Raw genomic sequence first — 21,815 nt, 5'->3', positions numbered from 1 at the left:
CATGGGATATTGTGATAACTGTCTTGCACATACCTTTTGGAATATACAGGTATAATCAGTGCTGGTTTTGTAGAAAAAGAGGTGCTGGAACTCACCATGACACCTCTCTTATTCTCTTATAATAGCAATGGTGTCCATCTGAGACTTGTTGGAACTGAGTTCGGTGAGTTCTGAATGAAAAAAAGCTCTGCCTGTAATGATTTAGGGCCATCCCACTAGACACAGCAAACAGGATACGCTTAGAAAAGCTCAGAGATGGAAATGAAAATATTTATATACAAGAATTGACTTGACCATCTTGCTCTTCAAATTGTCCCAGATGAACAGCAAATAATAATTTCACCCTTTGGCATTCATTTCAATAGCATTAATGATGATGAACCCATTTTGCTATTCATACAGATGTAAATTAGCTGATTTCTTATGCATGGTGACCTTTTGCAATCAAGATGTCCCTAATGGAATAATGATTATTTTATTTATCCTGGCACAAAGCCTGTGTATAACACAATTATTTCCTACTTCTGTACATCTCTGTCAAAAACAATGCTCGTGTTAGCAATAGAAACGAGCTCAGGTCAATTTCATTAAGAACCCTTCTTTTGATCTTTTCTCTGAGTCACAAATTTATGATGCCTGAGTCCAGCATAAACATTTCAGAAGATGTCATATGTATAACTGTCTACTTTCCCCCCGATCTATAAAAATGCCCTTCCTTTGAATACATACACTTACAACTATTCAATAAAGTTTGGAATTTCTTAAGCAGAGGGCAGTATTACTACAGAAAACAAGTTAAGCTATCTATAGCACTGTGAAATTTCACCTTTGCAGCATACAAAGCTTGAATATTGACTTAAAACATATTTTTAAACTTTGCATGAACTTGGATATTATCCGGACACACATAACAACTTTTCATGGCTACTACTGAAGATAACAACAGCACCGTAAGAGTGAAATTCTTTATCATTAAAAACTATGAGGGAAAATACCACTTAATCAAGCCTCATGGCCAGAAAACAGAGATGAGGGCATATTTTACATGTGTTCACATACAATTTTTATCACCTTCATTCTGGTTTTCTGATGTTACTTCAGCTTCATGGGGAAAAACAGAATTGCAATTGCTTCTCACAGTGTTTGCCCAGGGTCAAATGGAAACAGCTTATAAGCCAGCTACTTTTTGTACCGGAATTTCCCTGTTGAAGCTGTTTGTCAGCAGGGTGATGCCATGAATCAGCAACTGTACTCTACCACTTTACATTTCAGAAAAGGAATGTCATCCCACCAAAAAACAAAAACAAAACCACAGCTGTCCTAGTCTTCTACATGAGTGATATATTATGTATAGGAAACCATCCCCTGCTTACTGAAGAAGAAGAAGAAGAAGAGGAGGAAGAAGAAGAAGAGGAGGAGGAGGAGGAGTTTGGATTTGAAATCCCGCTTTATCACTACCCAAAGGAGTCTCAAAGCGGCTAACATTCTCCTTTCCCTTCCTCCCCCACAACAAACACTCTGTGAGGTGAGTGAGGCTGAGAGACTTCAGAGAAGTGTAACTAGCCCAAGGCCACCCAGCAGCTGCATGTGGAGGAGCAGGGAAGCAAACTCGGTTCACCAGATTAGGAGTCCACCGCTCTTAACCGCTACACCACACTGGCTATCTTTAAGCACCACACTGCTTAAAGGTGTACAGCCCAGCAGCAGATTCATCACACATGCATGCTGAGTGTTTAAGTGTTCAAGAGTTTCATATAAAACTGCTATATTGACATGTGTAGAGGAGGGCAAACGAGATAATCAAGGGACTGGAAAGCAAGCCTTGTAAGGAATGGTTGAGGGAATTGGAAAGGAGCGACTGAGAGGAGATATGACAGCCATCTTCAACTATTGAAAGCGCTGTCACATGGAAGATAGAGTAAGCTTGCTTTCTCCTGCTCTGGAGGGTAGGACCCATACCAATGGATTCAAGATGCAAGAAAGGAGATTCTGACTAAACACGGGGGGGGGGATTCTGACAGAGCTGTTCAACAGTGGAACAGACTTCCTCGGGAGGTTGAGAACTCTCCTTCACTGGAGTTTTTTAAGTAGAGGTTGGATGGCCATCTGTCACAGATGCATTAGCTGAGATTCCTGCATTGCAGGGGGTTGGACTAGATGACCCTTGGGATCCCTTCCAACTCTATGATTCTATAGCCTTCTTGAATGCCTTTTCAATTATGTGTTACACACAATCAGTGCTTTTTTTCTAATTTCTCATTTTGACTCAAGAAAATCACCATTTTATAGTTCAAATCAGGGAAAATAAATACAGTAAATGGACAAAAGTACAAAGATTCACAAAATATTTAGGGGTACGCATCCCGCTGCATCACCCCAGAAAAAAGCACTGCACAAAATTACCCAGATTTTGTAGAAGCCAGATGGCTAAAGAAGGAGACTTTAGAGTAGAGGGGACAAAGTGCTCCAAATTGCCTCCAGGCTCCTCCAACCCCAACTGTTTTACAAACCTGTGCTTGCCAATGAAAATATGAAGCATTTGGAACCCCAAGGGAGGAGGTAAGCTTGAAGGGTATTCCCAGATGAGCTCCATTTTGTCCTCACCCTTCCATTTCGTCTATAACTTCCTAGCTGGCAAGTTCTAGGCCTGATGCAGGACCAGTTGTCACTTTTTATTATCAGAGGGGAAAACCAGTATCTTAACTCTAAATGTTCTGGGCTCTGAAATTCTTGGATATGCAAATACCAAAAATCCCCTATATTCTAATGCAATAAAGACAACACTGGAAACAGACTAGGCAAACTGGTTGCCTTGGTCTGGTATGGCTACAGATTGCAGAGATCTGCCCCTAGCCTCTTTGCTGCAGGTGTCCTTCTGAATCCCCATTAGGTATGGCTAGAGAGGGAATACCAACAGTCTATACTTATTTCACTGCCACACACACACTGCTTGGGAAGGTATAGAAATCCTGGATTTAAGTCTGTCCAAGGCATGGATGCAGAATATCCCTCTCCTTATTGAGAGAGTGCTTCCCCTGGAACTCTGAAGCAGCTCTCGGACAAACTGACTGTCCCTGGGGTTTGGGACTTATTCTCGAGGATACTTGACTGTAAAAGGGAGATTGGAAAAAATCTGGACCGGGGTGAAAGCAGGTAACGTGAAGCAACATTTCTTGAATAAACCTTGATAGAGAGCTGGGCAGATGTGAGTCAGTCTTTTTTTGACCACTTTGCCAGGTGTGCCCCATGGAAGGCATGTAACATGCCTCTTTAAATGTGCCCCATACCCAGACATACAGCACACATATACCCTGGTTTTTAGTTTTCTAAGAAGATAAGATGATAAGAAGAGCCTTCTAGATGAGGCCAAGGGTTCTATAGATCTATCTATTGCATTTGTACTTCAGCCAAAAGAGGCTCCCAGATCTGTTACATGCATATTTGCCTGAAACATGTAATTAGTCCCTTGCTGTGATATGTCTGTATGTCTCTTCATTCAAAGTCAGCAGCAAGAATAGATCACAAGCTTCCATTCAGCTTAATGACTCTTGGGTGTTTGTCTTTCCAGCTTCTATATTTAAAAGTAGGAAGGCTGACACTTTACTGATACTCTCTGTTTCTTAACCAGAAAGCTTGAAAAGCCTGCTGGGAAATAACATTCAAAACCCACACCTAAACCTAAACCTAAAACTTTCCCCAATACCTTGACATTTCTGTAACATTCAGAGCCCATTTGCACAACGCAGGAAGGATGATAATGCTGAAGCCATTCAGTGGGAATGCATTATCAATTCCTAGCTGACATCTTTCACTAAATGGAACATTTAATTTGATCCTAGGCCAGTTCTGATTCTTTCTTCAGAAGAATGCATGAAAATAAATGTGCCTCTTACTGGTTTGGCACTCTTTGCAGGCTGCATTCTCTCTTTAAAATGAACTTTAGCTGTTTTGCAGTGCAGCTACAAGAAATGTCGAACTGCTGGTAGCAACACCTCATTAGTCAAAATACTCCACAGACTAGGCTGGTTGAATGCACAAATGGATTTAGAATTCACAACCGCACAGGGAAGGTGGAACAGAAATGAAAGTGAAAGTCATCTAAAAATTGGTTCCCAGCATAGGAGAAAATAAAAGGAAAAATGCAGCCCTTTAGCACCATCTCTGTATTTATCTTTTGCAAGTGACATTTTCTTCAAAACTGGTCTGTGTGTGCTATATACGTGAGTTACAGCAATGCCTGAAATACCCCTATAAGTGGGGATACAGTAAACAAAAGTCATTGTGTTCTTTAAAAACACACACACATGCAAACACTGTTTTTGAAAGCTAGGTGTGTCTGGCATAAGACAGAGATAATGGCAACATTCAGATAAAACACAAAGCCATTAACCAAAGTTAAGCAGGTTAGCCTGCAGATGTGTTGTTTACCTGTGCAAGCACCTAGAATGTTTTCACTTCACTTCATGATTCACTTCTACCGGGGAAAGCAAACCAAAGAGTAGCTGGATCAGCGTCATGTCTGAACCAGCACTCATGGTTTGTTTCTTGCAAACAAGCTACTACCAGAATGTAACAATGAACATTGATTTCAGGTTGAGTATCATGCTAACCTAGCCACCTCACCTAAGAGGGGAGTGAACCAAGAAAGCTTAGACTGTGCTCACCAGCATGCAGCTTATGTGTAAGCTAATTTTCTAATTACATCCAAATACACTTTTCCAAATCACTGTACTTTATTTTCTGGGTTTTAGTTTTCCCTGTGTGTGTTTCAAACTGCTAAAAATATGAATGTATGGCACTATAGTTTTCTATAGCTCTTACATATGTCATTACTTTCTTTTGTTATGAATGTTTCCCAACGCATATGTTCAGTCCAGTTACACGGAAAAGGGATTGGGGTAACCTAATCTGTCCCACTACTCCCATCTGAGCATTTGAAAACACATTTGCTTGGATTTCTAAGCACACATGCATGCAGAGTCATATTGAAACATGAAACCAAAACATATCTGGGGAAAGGCAAGTGTGGAGAAGTAATGGTTAAATCATCATAAAACCAACAACTCCCCACACGTTGGGCTGATAAGTGTACGAAGAAATTATCTAAACAAAATGCCATTATCCAGCACATAGACATGGCATGTTTGAATTAGATCAGGGGTGTCAAACTCAAATTCATCGGGGGCCGCATCAGCAGTTTGGTCACCCTCAAAGGGCCGGTTGTATCTGTAGGACTATGTGTCCACTCTTTATTATCATAAATTATTGCCACTGCATTCAATTATTACTGTTTTTTGTAATAATGTAATAATGTAAGTAATTCCCGCTTGGATTACTGCAATGTGCTCTACGTGGGGCTACCTTTGAAGGTGACCCTGAAACTACAACTAATCCAGAATGTGGCAGCTAGACTGGTGACTGGTGACTGGGAGCGGCCGCAGAGACCATATAACACCGGTCTTGAAAGACCTACATTGGCTCCCAGTACGTTTCCGAGCACAATTCAAAGTGTTGGTGCTGACCTTTAAAGCCCTAAACGGCCTCGGCCCAGTATACCGAAAGGTGCGTCTCCACCCCCATCGTTCTACCTGGACAATGAGGTCCAGCACTGAGGGCCTTCTGGCAGTTCCCTCACTGCGAGAAGCAAAGCTACAGGGAACCAGGCAGAGGGCCTTCTCGGTAGTGGCGCCTTCCCTGTGGAACACCCTCTCACCAGATGTCAAAGAGAAGAACAACTACAAGGCTTTTAGAAGACATCTGAAGGCAGCCCTGTTTAGGGAAGCTTTTAATGTTTGATGTATTTTAATATTCTTTTGGAAGCCACCCAGAGTGGCTGGGGAAGCCCAGCCAGATGGGCGGCGTATAAATAAATTATTATTATTATTATTATTATTATTATTATTATTATTATTATTATTATTATTATTTATCCCGCGAGTCCTGTATCTAGCAGTATTTTGCTTTTGTCTTCCCAGTACCCACATGCATCACGCCAATTTTATTCCAGGCAGTAAGTACTGGTACCTTACTCAAGACTCGTTAACGTGCTGTAACTACCAAAGCCTGATTTCCAATACGTGCTTTCGCGTGTGTGGGTGGCATTTTAATCCACATTAGTGACTGACAAGGTGAAACTGGAGCAGGGTAGTGATTCCAAATCACCGCCACATTCAGAATAAAGGCTTGCCATCGACCGGTGTATTTGTCTCATCAGTATTGTAACAATTCGATTCGGACCATTGGTCCATCTAGCCCGGCACTGCCAGGCACTGACTAGCAGCGGCTCTGCAAGGGTTAAGGCAAGAGTCTTTCCCAGCCATATCTGGCGACAGTGAGGGTTGAGCACGGCTGACTAGCAGCGGCTCTGCAAGGGTTAAGGCAAGAGTCTTTCCCGCGCTAAACAGCCTCTCCCCAGCGAGGGGTTGCTCGCAGAGCACAAATGGTCAAGTTCAGACCAATCCACAAACTCCTTACGTTGCGTTAGCGGCTGATGTGGATCGGTAGCCTGCAAATAGTTTAAACTGCCACTTTTTGAACAATAGACCCTGCGACAGGCGTAACCACTCTATTATGTCGACAAGCAAGGTCGAAGTTCCACTGGGATTTATTTGTTTGCTCCGGAGGAAGCGGTTTGCGGATCGTGGCCCTAATGCAATTCCCAGCTAGTTTCCCCATCCCAATTTAATTATCCTTATGGGATTTTTATGATTACCAGGAGCTTTCCTCGCCTTGCAACTGCCTCTCTGCAAAAAGTGAACACGTGCCTTGGGAGGAACGAGACTTCTTTAGAAACCAGCGCGCTTTTTCGCGTGGTTGCCGCTGGTGCCAACCGGGGAGGCGCGGAGAGAGGAACCTATAACTTGATATCTCTTTCTCCGCAACAACTGCTTTTCGGAGAAAGCTCTGCAGAGCGAGCCGCTAAGCAGGCGTGAATCCGGCGCTCTGGTCCCCCGAGCTCGGCTGGCGCGCCAAAACGCCACCGCCCGAAAAGGAAAAGTCCTCTGTCGCCTCGCCATTGGCTAGCAGGAATGGTCGTGGCTTGCTATTGGGCAGCGTGGAGGGGAGAGCCCTCCTTTAGGAAGGTACTATGGCTTGTCTGGCATTTTTCTCTCCTGGGGGGGGGGGAGAAAGGGGTGGGACGGCGAGTTCCTCCTTTCCCGCTTTGCTGCTCGGAGCCGGACTCCCGTGCGCTTCGCCTTCTGCGCGATAAAGCGAAGAGGCGGCACTGCGGCAGCCAGATTTTGTGCGGAGGGAAAGCCCAGCCTTGTTTGCACAACCTCGAGCCAGTCAGTCACATAAAAGCATCAGCCCGCCCCCAGGGCCGGCCTCCTTTTCTCTGAATGTGCGGTGCTGCCACCCCACCCCGCCCCGCCCCGGTCTTTCCCTCAATGAATACACACAAGCTTTCTCCTTAAAAAAAAAAAAGCGAGAATAAAAAAAAGCGCTGGCGGCCGGCGGCGTCTACACGGGCCCCATGAGGAGGTCTGCCGGGCCGGATTTGGCCCGCGGGCCTTGAGTCTGACACCCGTGAATTAGATTATTCCATTGTATTACTAACTCTGTGCTAGCGTGTATATTCATAAGAATGTATAAACTCCAAGCATACAGAAACAAATCTGAATGGTGTCTATCACATGTCCACCAAACCAGAAGGGCTGCTTCACTGTGGAAAGAACAAAACAAATACTGAGAAACACACTTGAAGTTTTCAAACGTAAAGTAAAACCAAAGTTTAGTACTGTAAGGATGAGTTGTAGCAATATTTGAGGTCATACATTCCCCCTTCCCTTCTCATCTTTTGGCATGGTTGTACAGAGATTGAAAATTTCTATGTCAGTTTTAGATTACTGGTAATCCTTGTTGAACTATAGGGCGGGCATAGGCAAACTCGGCCCTCCAGATGTTTGGGACTACAACTCCCTTCATCCCTAGCTAACAGGACCAGTGGTCAGGGATGATGGGAACTATAGTCTCAAAACATCTGGAGGGCCGAGTTTGCCGATGTCTGGTTTAGGGTTTGGATATAATCTTAACTAAGGTTTGCTGAAACAAACTAGATCCTTAAAGTATACAAGCTGCTATTAATAAACCCTGCCTCATACTGTGCTGGGGGCAGTAGAGAAATTTAATAAATAATACATGATTTAGTAGACATATTTTCACAAGCAAGCAAACAAAAAAGGCTTCCACTGAACTGAGTATACAGATTAGCAACAAGCTGTACATATCTGGCAAAAAAAGTTTAGGAAAATAATATTAATCGTATTCAAAAGCTAGCAGCAATCAGTATGCATTTGGCACAAAAGGTTTAGGAAAATATTATGCTTCTTCAAAAGCTTGAAGTCTTGCAATAAAGCAGAACCTTTGGGGAGCAGAAAAGCACATTTATAACCACTGCATATTGTGTTCAGGATCATAAGGTCAAAAAAATAAGACAGTCTTGTTGACCAATTTATCTCAGACAACAATTCATGTCAAAGACCCTGAAGGAACTAAACCTATCTGGCACAGAAAAAATATAATCATTTCAAGGGATAAGGTGGGGAGTGGGCAAAGAGAATTATCTGCAGATAACAGTTACCAATAACAAAGCCAAAAGGAAGGAGATGTAATTCTGAACAAAAAATTATACACATACTCGCACACTTCCCAACTGGAAGGTAATTTTAACTTGCAGCTTTTGTTTGACAAAAAAAGTCATCACAGAAACCACTGAACTGTGCTTGAAGATAACCTTGTGTATCAAAGAGCAAGGAGATAGAGTTCAGGCAATTTTGGACTATGTATTAACAAACAAAAAGGAGATAATTGTGATTTCAGAAGTGTTGCAAGATAGGATAGTGTTTGAATGGGCCAAGGAGTTTGATCCCTCATTATGCAAATTTCAGAGAGGTAGATGTGTTATTATTTGAAAAAATTAAATTAACGAAGAGAATCTTGTGGCACCTTGAAGACTAACAAAATTATTGTGGAATTAGCTTTTGTAGTCTATTGCTGACAAGACATCACTGGGAGTCATACTTCTCTCATGGGAACTTCACTGCATCCACTCAAAGAAAAAGAAATTGACCTTGTTAGGATGCAACGCTAAACTATGTAATGCTAAATAATGCAAAGAAACCCATGGGCTCTTGATTTCCTCCTCTTTCATCCTCCCGCATGGCTCAAAGGAGAAGACTGGAAAGCCCAATGAACTCATTGGGACTTACCCAGGTAACTGTGTATCAAACAGAAAATGAAAATAAAAAAATTCCTTCCAGTAGCACCTTAAAGACCAACTAAGTTAGTTCTTGGTATGAGCTTTCGTGTGCATGCACACTTCTTCTTCTTCTTTCGTGTGCATGCACACGAAAGCTCATACCAAGAACTAACTTAGTTGGTCTTTAAGGTGCTACTGGAAGGAATTTTTTTATTTTGACTATGGCAGACCAACACGGCTACCTATCTACTACAGAAAATGAAGTTACCTCTAAATTATACTGTTGACTGAAAATAAAAAGGCAAGTAACAAAATGCAATGGGCAGAATTAAATGTCTAAGGAGATAATTCCAACAGTGCAAGCATTTTTGCTTGCCAGGTGGAATAATCTCCTCTCTTTTCCTCCCATGTACTGTTCCGGTGGTTCTTCTAACTTTCCTGAGTTGAGTTGTGGAGGGTGTGGGCATGCACAGAGGAAGAGGTGGGGAGAAATCCCATTATGCTAGCTCTAAAATTCGTATTTTTCTTTGACAACAGGGGGTTGCCCTATTGGTCAAACTTCGTTTTCATTTGAAGGGATGGGGCTAAGAGGGACGGTATGGTTTGAGGAGGAAAGTGAGGGGTCAAGAGACCCACTGATTGATTGCCTGAGCTGGCTCTGGCTGCTGTAGTGTATCAACCAATAACAATAAAGTGTTCCAAGCATTCATTGGAAATGCAACACATAGATTTGATATTTATTTTTTTTGTACTGAAAGCAAAGACGATTTGTTCCATTTATAAACCATTGCACCCTTATTTTATTGCTATGGCTAGTGGCTGATGCAAATAAAGATTCTTCTGATCTGAACATTGCACCCTGTATTCCTTTCTAAATGTTGTGTAAATATAAAGAGTGTATACCATATTCAATCTGCAGAAACAGTTTCTTTGGGCCTTTTATCCTAGGGCCCCGAGAATAGCCTAATCACAAATTTCATTTTACATAAAATTATCCAAATTACACTCTGAAAAGTCCAAATTCCAAATACGAAACTGAGGTCTTCTCCCAAAGTGGGGTGAGAAACTCCACCGCCTCAAGTGCTATATTGTGACTGAAATGAGTCTTTGAAGTGTAATAACGCTTCTTGCTTGCCTAGAATGCAGATAGAGAAAAGGGCATGTGCATATAAACTTCTGCCTTTTATGTGGTTGAAATGTAGGCTTCTATAAAAACGTAATAGTCTGATTCAGCACTCCACCCATTTTCCCTCTAGCCTTGCCCACCACTGGAATATCAGACCCTCCAAGGGTCCTTATCTTCCAGGGACAGTTCCGTATTTACAGAAGCCACCCCAGTTTGATCCTGGAATGTCCCTATTTTCACCAGAGAAATGTTGGAAGGTATGGAGTTATGTGAACCCCCCCCCCCAGCCAAGGAGACAAGTAACTATACAACCTTTAGAAGATATCTGAAGGCAGCCCTGCATAAGCAAGTTTTTAAATGTTTAATGTTTCATATATGTGGGAAGCTACCCTGAGAGCCCAGAGCAACCCAATCAAAATGGGCAGGGTGTTGTTGTTGAATAATAACAACATCCCTATTTTCAGCGGAGAAATGCTGGAGTGTATGGGATGTGGACTGTTCACCAGGTTGTCCACAACACGGCCCTTGGATTGAAAAAAAGGTACCACTACCCAGTTCTAAAGTGTAGGTGGATTGGTGGATATGTCCAGAGGTGATATTCTTACACTCTTATAAAAATTTATAGCATGGAAGAAGGGAGCATTGTGCAGAGTATAGTATTCAACACAACGGAAGCAAGCCAATAAATATTTTACTGCAGACACTGCAGCAAGCAATAGAAAGGAAACTTCAGCTGAACACGAGGCATGCAATAAAGCACTTTCATTCATTACCAGCCACTACATATCCCTTGGGAAGCAAAGGAAAATGTTTAGCGAAAATGTAAACAAACATTTCAAAGAGAGACAGATGGGGTGAGTGGATTACTTTTGTTTCATTTATAGTGAGTTTCATTCCAAAAGTATTGTTAGGTTTTTCGTGTAGCACAGTTCAGTTTTCCAAGGGTTTAAGTTCCATGAAGATAATTCTTAGGTGTTTTTACTGTGGAATCAGAATTGAGACTATTCTACTTAATCCAATGCAAAATCGTGTTATTAAGAATCCTTTAGCTAGATAATAGTAATGATAAATTATGAAGTACAAAAAGCAATTAGGAGGAAAGTGGACTGAACAATAATGCTCTTGTAAGAAACTGGGCGGAAAGGCCACATACAGAGGTATGTTTGTTACATGCTGTAATTGTTCTTTAGTGGCTGATAGAAGGATTTCAGTTTTCTGAGGTTGTTTAGAAACCAGCTAAACGGTGGTGCAAATATAATATTTGTAAGTTGGTTTTTGCAAAGATGTGTTAGGTCAGTTCGTACTGAACATGTAGGAAGTTTGGGACTTATGATACAGCACCAACTAGGCCATGTTACACAAAGCACTGGAACATGTTTTATGAAGTTATTACTCATTCTATACTCTGTAGTTAGAACATTTCTGAATGGTTTTACAAAAGCTCACTATTACCAGTGATCTAGTTTGAGCCAATGTTTACTCAGAGTAGACCCACTGAAATGAATTGGTGTAACTAACTTGGGTTCATTAATTCTAATGGGTCTACTCTGAATAGAACTCAGTTGGATACAATCCAGTACTGAAGAAAAACAACATTCATCATGATAAACCCAACTTGCTGTGAGTCTACTCTAAGGAGTGATCCAGTTTTTGCGTGCTGCACAACTGAGCCAAGCTTTGCCTACATATGGATTACTTGAGCACTGTTGAGATCATTCAAAGTGACTGGTAGCTTATCTGAAATTTACAAAGTGACTGGTAGCTTATCTGAAATTTACACAGCATTCTACCCTGTAAAACCTGTATGGCCTACTATATTTATCAACCCCTTACTTTGCCAAAGAAGACTAACAAAAAGGCACCAGCAACCATATCCTGCTAATTTCTACAGAAGCACCTTCTATAATTCAAAAGTACCACAACAATTTCCAAGGCATGTAGCATGAATGAGAAAGTGTAAGTAATATGCAACCCTTTTATGATATTCCTGATGTTGCCTTTCACATTTTAAGCATGAACAGCAAGATCTCTTGCCCTCCATACTTTATGATGACACATACATGGTGACAGTTGTCTACCTTCTGAGGCATTTGTTTTTAATGCAGCAAATATGGGTTGAAATTGTCAATGTCTTTCACATCTACAAATCCACCTTGGACATTTTAATCAATACAAATCTTCTTTGTGGATACTGTCTTTTTTCACTGCAAGGCTGATGGAATGATGCTATTAATTTTTATTTTACTCAGAAATGCATTATTTTGCTGTGATATTTTTAGCACTATGTATTGCTTTATTGCATAGTATCTCTATTGTTTCGCTTTGTTCTTTTATTAATTTACAGTGGTACCGCAGGTTAAGATCTTAATTCATTCTAGAGGTCCATTCTTAACCTGAAACTGTTCTTAACAGTTAGCTAACTTTAGCAAATGGGGCCTCCCCCTGGTGCCACGCTGCTGCTGCACGATTTCTGTTTTCATCCTGAAGCAAAGTTCTTAACCCGAGGTACTATTTCTGGGTTAGCGGAATCTGTAACCTGAAGCATCTGTAACATGAAGCATCTGTAAGCCAAGGTACCACTGTATGCCATTCTGGGAGTCCTTTGGACCAAAAATGGAGAGTACTGAATAGAATAATGAAATACAGCTATAGATGTTCCAATGTTCCTGCCCATACTAATATGCTAAAGGAGGTCTAACATAAGAGTTTTCGTCCCAAAATGTCAGTTTTTCATGAGTAGACTTATTTTATGTGAAGGCGTCTGGCCTTGGAGTGTCAAACAGTACATTGTAGCAACAGATCCATCTCACTGGGTTTCTGCCTGTCTGTTTCACTAATGTTAGAGGAAAAGCAGGTCTCCTCTCAGTCCTTGAACAAGTCTATGACAGAAGTCTCCCAGCTTGAACCCAGAGTCAAAAACTGGGCTATGCCTGCTCAATCAAGTGATTCTGCAGTTGAAAATTTCACATCTTAGAATCTACATCTAAAAATTTGCTTTTGCAAAATACTCTAACTCAGGGGTTTCCAAACTATGGCTCCCAGAACACCAATGGCCCACAAGTTTCATTCAGGTGGTCCGTGGCAAGTCTGCATAAAAATATTTGCATGTGTTTTTAATTGTAATCTATTTTTATTGCTTGCTTTATTTCTCATTTTGTATTTTATTGTATTAGAATTTATAAAAAATATGACATGAGAAATAGAAGAAACAATAAAAATATAATTAGAAACTAGCACAGTGTATTAGCATTGTTTCAACTGGCAGAAAGACAATTCAGTGTTCCACCAGAACCACCAAGTGGTCTGTGGGAGGAGGTTGTGAACCACTGCTCTACCCTCAGGAAAGACAAATTCTCCACTACAGTGGTACCTCAGGTTAAGTACTTAATTCGTTCCGGAGGTCTGTACTAAACCTGAAACTGTTCTTAACCTGAAGCACTACTTTAGCTAATGGGGCCTCCTGCTGCTGCCGCGCCGCCGGAACACGATTTCTGTTCTCATCCTGAAGCAAAGTTCTTAACCTGAGGTAATATTTCTGGGTTAGCGGAGTCTGTGGCCTGAAGCGTATGTAACCCGAGCTACCACTGTACTTACATCACATGGGGAAACAGAACAAACCAGAAGCCTGCCAGTACTGGAAATATCTGAGGATCTGTAACTAATCAGCCAAGCACCAAACCTGCACCACTTTCTGTCATGAAAAATAATGTAATAGGTACACTAGATAAGTATTACTGAGGGAAGAAATCCATCTTAGTAAAATACCCCTTTCCCTGAAATGCTTTTCAGACCCAGTCTCTCTCCATCCTTTTCCTTCTAGCACCCCAACATTTCATTTTTCACAATAGTGAACTTCTTTAAAAACCAGGTCATCAAAAGCACTTTTCATGACAGCAGCAGCAGCAGCTCTTAACTAAAAACTCCTTACCTTTTTTATTTAATAAAAATCAGTTTAGCCCAGAGCTCTTTATGTTTAAACTCCAGCCACTTTTGAACACATTAGAACTCTAGCTCCTTACTTTTGAGCAGTTTAAAAAGGCTACTTCTGTTTGACTTGCTTTACATTTGATTGTAATAATAACAACAAGGAACAGCCTTAAAAACATCACTCACGAGTGCAGTGGAAGTGCTTGGCTGCCCTTACATGCAAGCAATTTGTGACTGAATCTCTTTGGTGTCAGGACAATGCATACTTGTTTTTCCACTTAGCAGATTTTCTCCACAACTGAAAATGTCAACTTGTTCACAATTCTCAACAATGTTCACTTTCTCAACAATGCAATTCAGACTAATAGTTACAACATAAACATATTTGTTAAAGAAACTTCACTCATTTTCCACTCCTTGCAATGTTGGAACACTTAGATCAAGCATTTCCCTTTGCTTACATGTACACAACATTATAGAATCAAGAAGTATGAAGAACATTAAAAAAAACAACATTAAAAGGACCTGCAGAATCAGGCCATTGATCTAGTCCAGCATCCTGTCCTTACAGCGGCCAATCAGATGCCTTTGGGAAACCTGCAAGTAGATTTTGAGGACAAGAGCACAATCTTTCCCCATTGTTTCCAGCAACTGGTATTCAGAAGTATTGCTGCCTTCCGGTGTGTCTAATGCTCTTTTAACGCCATCTAGGTAGGTGGCCATCATGCCTTCTGTGGGAGTCAGTTCCAGATAACTATGTACTCCATAAAGAAGCACTTTCTTTTATCTGTCCTGAATCTTCAAATATTCTCCTTCTTCATCTTCTTCATCATCCTTTTACTGTGAACTTTACTTAATATACAATTTTTGTCTGATACAGTGGTACCTCGCAAGACGAATACCTGGCAAGACAAAAAACGCGCAAGACGAAAGAGTTTTCCGTTTTTTGAGTCGTTCCGCAAGACGAATTCCCCTATGGGCTTGCTTTGCAACACGAAACGTCTTGCAAGTTCTTGTGAGTTTGTTTCCTTTTACTTAAAGCCGCTAAGCCGTTAATAGCCGCTAAGCCGCTAATGGGCTTGCTTCGCAAGACGAAAAAACCGCAAGACGAAGAGACTCGCGGAACGGATTAATTTCGTCTTGCAAGGCACCACTGTATATGCAAAGCAATTTCCTCTTATATAATGCATTTTCCTATTTTATTTCTATTTGTATACAAATTTTTAATCTACAGTTTAGTATATGCATTTTTGTGCACATTCCTTGCTGTAGAACTACACTGCAAAATTCAGAGAAGTGTGGCTTTCACATGACGACTGTGTTTCAATTCATGAATTGTTTCAGAAAGTATGAATCTAGGATGCAAACTGAATTGAATTTCCCCCTCATCCCTACTTTTCTCTTATTTTTATGAAGCTATTTCTCCATTAGACACCCCAGAATGCTGCCCTTCAATCATTACAATCTACTTACTTGTAGCTACAGCAGCTACAAGACTCCTCAGTCTGGAAGGAGCCATCTTCACTGTAGGAAAATGGTTAACCAGGAAAAGAAAATCAGATCCTGAGATTGGGTAGAATAATAACCTTCCCAATTTAAATGCTGAAAAGACTGTGAATACTCATTGGGTTTTCAGAAAAACAATCCCCTGCAATTTCCTCCATTTTGTGATGCACTGAAATGGGCAAGACAACATATGGAACACAAACTGTAGGTGAAAGGGAAGCAATTGACAGAACAAAATAAACTGTTCCAAGAAGAAACATTACTAAACTGGTGTATTTTGGCCACTTCTCAATGGATGTGCCAGAAAACTGGCCAACTCACAGTGCTCTACATGGAGACAATTTTATACCACCACCATCACACTTAGTAAATGTTTCAGTAAAGACATATTTAACACGTGTCCCATTCAAATATGATATACAAAGAACACACTACAATAGCTGGATATTTCACGCTATGTCTATCATCATGTGTTATTTTCATTTCAGCAGAAATTACATTGATAATACAAAATCCCTAAACCCAAAATTGAAGTAGACAGATTGGAAGCCTTTTTTAAAAAAATAATAATAATAGCCATTTGTGAAATACAGTTTAAAAACTCATCACCATTATCAATTGCTGGTGACAGCAGTTTGTGGCAATGTTTATTTGCAGTCCATATTTAACTGAATTAGTTCTTAGCTTTCCTAGAAAGCCATAATGATCTCTATTCAGCATCCTGAGCTAAGTGCAGAAAAGTGGATTTGCTTAATGCAGATTTATTTTTCTCCTTTCTAAACATGAAACGGCACTTGCTGACTTAATAGGCACTTGGTTTGGTTTTTGGAGCATTATGTGCTTGAGCAACAAGAATCAATAAACAGAATTCAAGAGCAAGTCATAGATGGCAAAATCGTCTGGACATCCTTCTCCAGTTACATCATCTCTGGATGTAGCATACAAGCTTAAATCCTGAAGGTTCCAGGATGCAGCATACAACAAACTATAAAGAAGCAATTTACTATTTGCTGAAAATATAATAATGCTGGTTAGCTCTCTGAGATCAGATGGTGACTTCAGTACTGCTGCCCTGATGAGAACTAACACATACAAAACTTGAATTTTGTGACAGAACTCCCACCTTACATTATATATCTAGCAACAAAGCACAGCAGCATCCAGCTTAGCCAAGCCTAATAAGTTACTACTTATCAATCATTTCAACACCATAGTTCAGTGTACAATGTGCTTTACATCTCTTTTATTCTCTCATCCCCAAATTGCAGCCCTATGAAACAGATTAGGGCATCTAATGTGATCCCTGGATAAGCAGAGATTTTATCATGGCCAAACATCACACTGAATCCATGGGAAACACAATACTTGGTTGTGTGATTCATTGAGACATACATGTGACAAAGCAGTCTATAGCAGAAACATTAAGATGACTTCTGTTGGGTGCTTGTGCTTTCTGTTTAACCTGAGGGTATGTCTACACAATTTCTAAAAACTCAAGCATTTTCTCTTTCTCCCAGAGAGCTTACACTTTTTAAATACAGAAATCCAGTTATATGGGAGAAAATTAGCTGTATTTGATGTTTGACACTACTTCAGAATACTAATCCAAGTAAGTATTGCATTAAAATAGAGAGTAAGGTAAAGGTAAAGGTACCCCTGCCCGAACGGGCCAGTCTTGACAGACTCTGGGGTTTGTGCGCCCATCTCACATCTATTGGCCGGGGGCCAGCGCTGTCCGGAGACACTTCCGGGTCACGTGGCCAGCGTGACAAAGCTGCATCTGGCGAGCCAGCGCAGCACACGGAACGCCGTTTACCTTCCCGCTGGTAAGCGGTACCTATTTATCTACTTGCACCCGGGGGTGCTTTCGAACTGCTAGGTTGGCAGGCGCTGGGACCGAGCAGCGGGAGCGCACCCCACCGCGGGGATTCGAACCGCCGACCTTTCGATCGGCAAGCCCTAGGCGCTGAGGCTTTAGCCCACAGCGCCACCCGCGTCCGAAATAGAGAGTGCTTGAGTAGAATTTAAATTGTTAAGACACAGGGAATGCCTATACAGTAACTATGTTATTTTATTAAACCAAATCACTGCAATGATACCTCAAAGAATGAAGCAAAAGACAAGTCTATCACTGGAAGCAGTAAATTCTATGGTATTAATGAAAGCCATTATTTGATGGTGGAGAGGCAGGGTGTCAGGAACCACGGGTAACTTCTGTTCTGTGTTGTCCATGCTTCTTTGTAATATCCTGCGTACAAACATCCTCAAACATTAAAATCTGCAAATGAGGCCTTATATGGAGAAACTTTTTTGTGGAACATCTATCGCATGGAGCAAAACTTTGTGTCAGCTGTGGTTCCAATCTAACCAGGGGTCCTCCTTGGGTCACCACATAATGCAATTCTAAATAATGGATAAGAACATTTACCTTTAGGCTGGAAGGTTACCTCTAGTTCTCTCTCTCAGTAGTTCATTTGCTCTTGTTCTTTTAAAAAACCTACATGATTTTATTCTCTCATTTTTTGTGATTTAATTTATGATTATTATTGTGCAGTTTTAACTTGAAAACTGGTATAAACAACACCTGAAGCTTAACTTCTACATGTCTTCCTACTGTGAATTGCCAGATGTCCTAATGTGGTTGCAGTTTGCCCATTGGTCTGCAGGGGAAAATACAAATTTTCTACTTTAGATACTGGCTTGGCTCACACATCACATTAAACCATTGTTTCTTCCCTCACTCCTGTTGCTGCCATGCCTCAGATCAAGAAGCATAGCCTGAATTGTTGTCTCGCCTAACCTAGGCTCATGGCTTGTTTTCTTACAAATGAGCTATGAGAATTAAGCAAAGAAAAAAACAACCTTGGTTATCTATCACCCACGATTTGTTTGGAGGAAACAAATCAAGTATCTTGGATCAGACAATACAGTGAACCAAACTCTGGCTTGTTTTGTCTGAAGTATGGCAGTGGAAGTAGGGGAGCAGCATTGTGTTAAATTTTGTTTCAAACTATGGTTTACTGTAGCATCTGAATAAGGCCATTATAGGAAATGCTGGGCAGCAAGTCAGTGCCACTGGTTTGCATATTGCCTGCATCATTTCCCCCAAACAACACCAAAATATTAATGAAGACAGCATATTCAGTAACCACAGAATGTTGGTTATCAGCTGAAGGGGGCGGGGTAGAATGGTGATGTAATTCATGCTGGCTTTGTGAACAGGAGCCCTTCACACTGCCACATTTTGTGCAAGCCAAATTTTGCAATTAGTCAAATTCTGAGTTTATATTAATCAGTTGCTAGGAAAGTGCTGTCACCATGCCCTGCTTGCAGCCTTCCTGTGGCAAGCAGTATGATAAACCAGATATTGTAGTCTGATCCAATGTGTCTTTTAAGTTCTTAAGGCCTAGTGCTATACAGAATGCAGAATACATAGTGCCAAGCTCACCACAATTACCAAAAGTATCAACTAATGACCCAGCCATAAGAAGGGCAAGTAAAGAAGCACTGGAGAAGTTTTATTCTGGTGAATTTTGAATGTGGAAATGTCCTTACAAATCAAGCACAGCTGACCATAGAAAGGTCAAGGTGGTTTAAAAGGAATTATGTGGCAAAGAAACTGGAAAGTAAAGAAGGAGAACTGAGCAACAAAAATGGAGATATTGTTAATACAAGGGATTAAAAGGTCCAACAGACACCATGTAAACCATGGACCAAAGAATGGAAGCAAATAAAGCTATGCTGAAGAAGAAACTCCGAAGTTCTCCAGGAGAACCAATAACACTAATCATTCATTAGGGATCAGCTCAGAGTAGTTAGTGGATCAAAATTTATTTTAGGAAAGCATCTAGCTGACCCACCAAACATAAAGGAAATTACTTGCACAAGGACACAAATTACACTTTTACTTACCAAGGGTCACGCACAATATAAAGTGAAACAGGGAAGGCCAATGATAGTAAAGACTTGTACTAAGTAAGGGGGTCAGGAATGGGTTGTGGGTTTTTTTAAGAATTTATCATACTTCAGCAGAACGTTCTTTACATATTACAAAGTCAGCATAAAATGTCACATTTGCATTAAGGAATTATAGTAGGATTCATGTATGCTTGATGTAAGAATATAAATATTCAGCAGCTGCAAAATGATTGCAGAGAAGACTAAATGCTCACTTGTAAACCACAGTGCTACTCGTATATCATGAAATATGGAAAAATACCGTAGGCCAAAAAAAATGCCATGTAAAACAAATTGAGTTTGGACCATATTTGATTTGCAAATGAAATTGAAGAAGACAACACTAAACTATCTAAGAGAATCAGTAAACAGCAGGTTCACATACAGGGCACTTGTTCAGATATCTGTGGGTATAAGACCCTCGCCTCTTACCTTTTACTGGTATTCACTTGGAAGTAGAAAAGATTTACATGGAGAAATACAGATATTGCGTGGACAGGCGGAGTCCCCAGATCCCGCGCGGTTCCCCCCCATCATGTGGAATAATGACTCAAGACAACGTGCTATGGGATTAAATTGGCCACAACTTTATTAAATTTCAAATGTGGGTAGACCTTGGCTCAGGCATTGGGCGTTCTCCCTCCCCAGTCCCCAGCCGGGGACCTAGGGAGCATCAGGGTTATCCAGTGTGGGGTGGGGGTGGGCCAGCTCTGGAGAACATATGTTCAAGCAGAGATAGCCGCCCCCGTTACGCCGCCGCCAAAGGGGAGAGCAATGACGACCTTTCGGCGTACGGTCAAAGCCTCCCTTCAGAAACCCCTTTAACGGGGAACCCTGGTATCGCCGCCTGGAGCCAAGTGAGGATTCCCAGGTAAGATCCTCCTTCTATTGTGTGGGCAGGTAATCCCTCCCCTACCTGGCCTGGTCTCCTTGGCAACGCTTCTCCCAGGTGGGATTGGACATCTGACTGAGGTAGGCAGAGACCTCCAGGTATCCCACGTGAGGGAAGGCAAAGCCAAGCCTATGCTGATGGGGCCGCTCCAGATCTAGGGCTGCGTGCGTCCACGCAAAGGGCGCCCCCCGTTTTAAGCGGGGAGCGGTCATTACTGAAACAGGTAATCATTTCAGGAAGTAACTTTTCTTAAAAGTTGCAAGCCTTCATCAAATTGTTTTTTAAAAGTCTAAGCACACAGTGTTGACTGGATCCCCTTTATCTATATGCTGATTGACATTCAAAGAACTCTATTGTGCTTATTCTTGCAGACGCCATGCTGTTTTCTTCTTCAGCAAGACTTGTTCTTCTGTACGCTTGGTGATTCTATATTTAATGATGATTTGTACAAACTCTCCCAGAACAACCAACCTGGATCTCTTTTAAAACATTAACTAATAACTAGTTCTGAAATCTGCCTTTTCTCCCTCCAAATTGCTTTTCCTTTTGTGTCATGTAGATTATAAGCCTATGAGCAGGGACTATCTTATTACTGATATTTATAAGCCAATCTGGGGCCCTCTTTCATTTGAAAAGCAGGGTGAACATTAGATAAGATAGACAGACAGACAGACAGATAAGTGTTACAATATGAGCTGTGAAAAATTCCCAGTTCAAATTTTACATTTGTGCTATGAACGTGCTAGATGACATTCAGCCACCCACAGCAATATGGGGATAATACTGATCTAACTTGTAGGTCAACTGAAAGGATTACTGAGATAATGCATATGAAGAGTTCTCAGTGTGCCAAAACACTGCATCCAGCATTAACTGTAGAATTCCCAGCACTGCACTTCTTAGAAGAGAATCTAAAAATCCTGCATTAAATATAAAAATCCTTTTTGCATATTTGGAAATTGAAAACTGTCTAAACAATGCACAACAGAAGAGGGAAATAGAAAGAAGTGGGGAAATGTTTTGGAAAAGACATGTTGAGTTGAAACTGAATCGTCCGGTTCAGAAAAAAATGTCTTCAATTCTCTTATTATTTCAAACAATAAAATAAGGTCAATTAGCATTCTCAACAACATGCTAGCAACCCAAGAGAAACATATGAATAATTCAGATCTGGAAAAAGGAGAACAATTGACAAAATAAATATTTTA

General features: G+C 41.0%; 1 protein-coding gene across 5 annotated transcripts in view; it reads right to left on the bottom strand.

Annotated features, from left to right (window-relative positions):
* LOC308581527 (contactin-4) overlaps positions 1 to 21,815 on the bottom strand; it is a 527,693-nt gene that overhangs the window by 452,040 nt on the left and 53,838 nt on the right. The window lies entirely within an intron of this gene.

This window comes from Podarcis bocagei (genome assembly GCF_964188305.1).
Source record: "Podarcis bocagei genome assembly, chromosome: 2".
NCBI classification, from domain to species: Eukaryota; Metazoa; Chordata; class Lepidosauria; order Squamata; family Lacertidae; genus Podarcis; species Podarcis bocagei.
Note: the sequence above shows the minus strand (reverse complement) of the source record. Positions and strands in the feature narration are given on the sequence as shown.